Raw genomic sequence first — 6,000 nt, forward strand, 5'->3', positions numbered from 1 at the left:
TTTGGTGTTCCACCACTGCAGAGAGCGATGCGTCCGGTCGTCTACCACCACCAGATCGGTTATCTCTTGTTGAGCCTGATTCCACTGACCTGCTAAGCATTCTTGTATGGGGCGCATTTGTAGTCTTGCGTATGGCACTATCAAAATGCAAGATGCCATCATTCCTATTAGCTGCATGCTTGTAGTGAGTGTTGTGGCTGAAATTTTGTGATGAGATTCTGCATAGCTTGTATTCTTACTAAATTGGGGTACGCTATTGCTTTGGAAGTATATATTGTGGCACCTAGATACTGCTGAGATAGGGACGGTTGTAAATATGACTTCTTTTGATTTACTGTAAACCCCAACTTGTGCTGCAGGCAGATTGTCTGTGTGTGTGCTGTACACATTGGTTGTATGACTTGGATTTTATTAACCAGTCGTCGAGATATGGGAAGACATGAATGTTGTCCCTTCTTAAGTGTGATGCTACTACTGCTAGACACTTTGTGAACACTCGAGGTGCTGTTGTTACTCCGAAGGGGAGCAACTTGAATTGGTAGTGCTGACCTTCTAGTACGAACCTTAGGTACTTTCTGTGAGACTGATGAATGGGAATGTGAAAGTAGGCGTCCTTGAGGTCTAATGTGGCAAGGAAGTCGCCTTTCTCTAACAACGGTAGAACCTGTTGTAATGTGACCATATGAAAATGGTCTGAATGTATGTACATGTTTAGGGGTCGTAGATCTAGAATTGGTCTGAGAGACCCATCCTTTTTGGGTATGAGAAAATAAAGGGAGTAAAGCCCTGTGTTCTGATGTTCTTTTGGTACCGGTTCTATTGCATTCTTTTGCAGTAGTGATTCCACCTCTTGTTTTAATAGTAAGAGGTGTTCCTGTGACATGGGATGTTGTCTTGGTGGTATTGTTGGAGGGTTGGAAGTGAGCTCCAAGCACTAACCTGACTGAATTATTTGTCTCACCCACCTGTCTGTAGTGATGGAGTTCCAGACAGGTAGGAACTGATGTAATCTTCCCCCGACCGGAGTGGAATGGTCTGGGGGGATGGAAGGGATGGAAGGGAAGTCTGTTTGGGAGTAGAGGCTTTGCGATTGTTATTGCCTCTGCCCTTATTGTTGTTCCCTCTATACCCTCCTATATAATATCCCTTACTGGACAAGGTCTGGTTGGGCGGTTTGTAAGCAGAGGAGGTGCTGTCAGTTTGGAAACCTTTAGAGGCGCCCCATACGAGGAACGACGAACGGAAGCTGGGCTTGCGTTTGTAAAGCTCCAATTGATTTTGCGGTATCAGTATCCTTCTTCATTTTTTCGAGTGCACGGTCTACATATGGACCGAAAAGATGTTGTCGGTCAAATGGCTGGTTTAATATACTGGCTTGTACCTCTGGTTTGAACCCAGAGATTCGTAGCCATGCATGTCTGCGCAACAGTACCCTTGTATTCACTGCTCGAGATGCTGTGTCTGCAGTGTCTAGCGTGCATCTTAAGGAGGTATTAGTTATAACCTTGCCCTCTTGTATCAAGTCAGCAGCCCTAGCCTTATATTGTTCTGGCAAGTGTTGCATGAGTGACTCTAACTCATCATAATGAGCTCTGTCATAACTTGCTAACAGAGTTTGAGTGTTAGCAATCCTTCATATATTAGCAGCTTGTAAGAGTGTGCGTTTCCCTGACGTATCTAAAAGCTTAGATTCTTTGTCAGGGGGTGGAGCATCCCCTGATGTTTGCGAGTTGGCTCTTTTCCTCGCATTTGACACTACCAGTGAGTCTAGTGGTAGTTGTCCCTTAATATACGCTGGATCCAAGGGAGCCGCTTTGTATTTCTTTTCCAGTCTAGGGTTAATTACTCTGGCTCTGACTGGGTCTTTAAATATTTCTGGTGCATGTCTTACCACTCCACTAAGTATTAGAAGTGTGGTTGTGGTTGTATGTGACGGTAACAGTGTATCCATAAGAAAATCTTCTATTGGATCTGTATGCAAATCTACTCCATGGAAAGTGGCTGCTCTATGGATGAGTTGTGTGAACCCAATGGTATCATCTGGTGGGGATGGCCTAGACGGGTATGCCTTATCTTGTGGTATATCTGGCGCATTGTAATCTTCCCTTGGGTCACTTGATGGCCCAGCTATATCATCTGGGTCATTAATATCATCTATTTGATTAGAACTCTGCTGTGAGTATGTATCCCCATAATCCCCCTCCTGTGGTATAAAGCTATGTGCTCTAGCTGGTGAATGTACAGGAGAAATATCTGCTGTTATTTCTACTTCTGGTGAAGGAAGTCTTATAGGGGAAGTTTGAACATGCTTCTTTGGAGGAACATGTGATGGTTTAGGACATTCCATTTTCCTTTTTTCAGGCACTGTGTACACAGCTACAGTCTTTGGATGAATTTTTAGAGTCTTTTGCCTTACATCAGGTTAGAAAAGCTCTTCTATTGGTAAATTTGTTTTCGGCGCCGATTTCCCTTGTTTGGAGCCGACAGGTTTAGGTTTCACAGTGCCTATTATCTTTGGAACAGGTCTTGGTTTTGGTTTCAAAGACTTTTCTTGCTTTTTCTTTGGATCTGTGCTTTTTGGATCCGAAGTTTTTGCTGCCGAGTATTTAGGCTCGTCTGCCTTTGGTGCCGAAGTGTGTTTCGGTATGGAAACTGCTTTTGGGCCCGCTTTTTTAGTTACCGGAGCTGTCTTTGTTTCGGTAACCTTGGTAACTTCTTCTGGTGCCGAACTTGGTTTCGGAACCTCTTTTGGTGCCGAACTTGGTTTTGGTTCGGTAACTCAGTATCGATGAGTGTTTCGGTGCCAGTGTTAACTTTGGGACCGACAGACTGACTCGAGCCCGAGTCGACTGGAGGCTTTATAATACTTTTTGCTGCCTAGCCTGAAGGCGGGGCGTCGGAAGGTTTCGATCGGTGTGCACCCGGACCCGAAGATGGGGGTGGAACCGAAGCCTGTACCAGTATGGAGGGGGGTGAACAGGGTCGATGCTCTTACTTACGACCTGTTGACCAGCTGGAATAAGGTAGTCATCTTCCGATCGATCCTCGGCTCCTGAAGCAGAGTCCTCAGCTTCGGAAGCGATATTTTCTTGCTGCTCTTCGAAGTCAATCGAGATTGGCGCTTCGTCTATGACAAGGTCTGGTGTCGACGATGAAGACTGCTCCATGGCTCTTCGAGCTCAGCGGTCCCTGATTGTTTTCTCGGACAGGAACGACGCGCAGGCCTCTCAGTCTCAACTCTCGTGCCCTGGGGACAGATACAAGTTGCAAACCTCATGCAGATCAGTGTGGAGAAACTTGTGTTCACGCTGAGGGCACTTCTTGAACGGTGTTCATTCCATGAGCCAAAGTCCTATTGGCGCAGTTGGATCCAACGGCCCCGACGAGCGCTGGAATGGAGAAGTGGATCCTTTCTTCGATGCAGGCGACCGGAATCAGTGTCGAAGACGATATAGATGTTGTAGATTGATTTATGGATTCAAAAAGAGATCGGTAACGGGACCGAACGATGAACACAACAGAGTCCTATGGCAGAAAAAAAGAATCTGAGGATGGAGTCGATGCCCATGCGCACTACGGTCTAAGGGAGGAGTTACCTAGCAGACAAAGACTCTTACAAGACAACAACAAAGTGTAATCATCCGGGCCAACCACCAGATGGTGATCTAATGCAACAGTGTTTGGTCTGCAGCCCATATGCCTTGATCACCTATTTCCTGTAATACTGAAGGTGAAGCTATTCTAATATATCCTCTAACAGAAGCGGTTGCACATTTCTATCACTTTACAGCCAGCTGTAATTTATTTCTAAGCTGAAAGGCAATATTTCCTTCCCTGAGTGAAGAGAGTTGCTAAATAAAGTCACTGCTTAGCATCTATGTTAGTTTAGAGGCAGCAGAGGTAGCGGTTATTTCTCGAACTGTTGAACTGGATACCGAAGTAGGTTTGTAACAGGGATGATGTTGCCTGCACCTAGGCCATTGGAACCGTTGAAACCGAGTCAGAGAGGCGTTTTATCAGAAACATACAAAGGCAATATGTGATATCTGCTCCAGGACCACTAACATGGGAACCTTTGTAGATCCCTCTGCATATAGAAACCAAAAATGAGATCTCCTGAAGAACCCTCTGATATTGTTGTTGGTCGAATTAAAATGGAATGACCCTCAACAACCAGTGATAGCATCTATAGCCTCTAGGATGTATTAAAAAAACGGACCTATGTTATCTCAGTTACGCATGTCTAACTTAATTAAAATGGCAGCGGTCACATTCAATGCATTTGTATCCAAGGAGCAACCTTTTCCCCAAAATATCGAGTTGGTTGCTTTCTAAGTTTCAGGTGGAGCACCAGAAGGACTGTCTTTGCAAACATTACTTTGGAACGTTATGTGTATTTGTAAAGTGCACTATTACCCACAAGGGTATCGTGCCGCTGAGAAGCTGTGTGCGCCTAGCCCCGCCTAAGGTAGGTTGCTTAAGGGATGATGTAAGAGGATGGCAGTCCTCCTGATCTAGTTCTGTATATGCATGGATAGTGTGCAAGTAGGAATCATATCAAGAGTCTGGATACTTTGTGAAAAGAGATGGGACTGTTCACATAGGTGTGGCCCGAGTTGTGTAGTGCCTTAAATGTGAAAGTGAGAAGTTTGAATTGAGCATGCTTGTGTATTGGGAGCCACTGTAGTTCCCCGAGAAGGGGTGTAACAGGAGTTCTGTGTGGGAGGTTGAGGATGAACCTGGCTGCCGAGTTCTGGCTAGTTTGTAGTCTTCTAGTGAGTTGAGTTGCTTGGTGAGTCTGGCATAGAGGGTGTACCCAAAGTCAAACCTGCTGGCGACCAGTGCAAAGAGTGACAGCCTTTCTAATTTTGCAGGGCTTCCAAGAAGTAAGGTGACAGGATGACAGCTTGTGTTCTATCCATTAAGAAGGAGCAGATCTAGCAGAGAGCAGGTCCTTGGATGCCAATATTGAGCAGGTGCCTGATGAGGATGGGGTGTGAGACGGTGTCAAATGCTGCAGAGAGATCCAGGATAATGAGGGCTGCCGTGTCTCCACTGTCAAGGATCATGCGGAATTCGTCTGTGGCAGTGAGGAGTGCTCTTTTTGTACTGTGATTGGGCATGAATCCAGGCTGCATAGTGCAGAGGAGCTGGTTGTTGCTGAGGTGGTCCATGAGGTGTCGTCACATTTGCATCTCTAAGAACTTTGCAAAGTATGGTAGGAGGGAGATGGGTCTGTAGTTGGAAAGCACAGCTGGGTGAGCCCATAATTTCTTGAGCATGGGCATGATGATGGCATGTTTGCAGGAATGTGTCTGAGTTGAAGGAGGTGTTGAGGACGGGTGATGGTGCTTCACTGATCAGTAGGAGTACTTTGGTGAAGGAGTAGTAGGGGCAAGGTAAGAAGGAGACCCCGGGGTGGATGGTCTTCATGTTAGCAGAGATTTCAACATTGGTGATGGCAGGCCATGAGGTCAGGGCTCATTCATCAACTGCTATGGGAACTTGAGTGGCTATGGTGACTCGGTCCGGTTTAGGGTCGAAGTTGCTTATATAAAGGTGTTTTTGTTACAGAAGATTTATGAGTGCTTGTTGTAAAGGTCTTGTGGGGGGTGATGTCGCTGGAGGAGGCGTAGTGAAGTCTTTGATGATGGCAAAGTTTTACTTGCGGCTGGTAGTACTGAGGTTGTTGCGATCTCAAAGAGCTTCAAGCTTGGTGTTACATATATGCTGGTGATAGCGTTTTAGGGTTGATTTGAAGACTTGTTCTCCTTTCGCACTCCAGTTGCTTGCAGTGGCATTCTGTTAGCTGGAGTTCCTCTGCGTACTAGTTAGCCAGTGGTCAGGATCTTGCCATTAGGTTGCACTTTAGGGAGCCAGACTGTCTGTGCATGAGGTGATCCAACTGTTGAGGTTTTTGATGGCTTTGAAAAACTTGCCTGGGTGCTCGGGACGCTGATCGGAGAGGGAAAAAGCCCACTCCTCTTCTCAGATGCTTTA

Source organism: Lissotriton vulgaris, unplaced genomic scaffold (genome assembly GCF_964263255.1).
Source record: "Lissotriton vulgaris unplaced genomic scaffold, aLisVul1.2 SCAFFOLD_439, whole genome shotgun sequence".
In the NCBI taxonomy this organism is placed as follows: Eukaryota; Metazoa; Chordata; class Amphibia; order Caudata; family Salamandridae; genus Lissotriton; species Lissotriton vulgaris.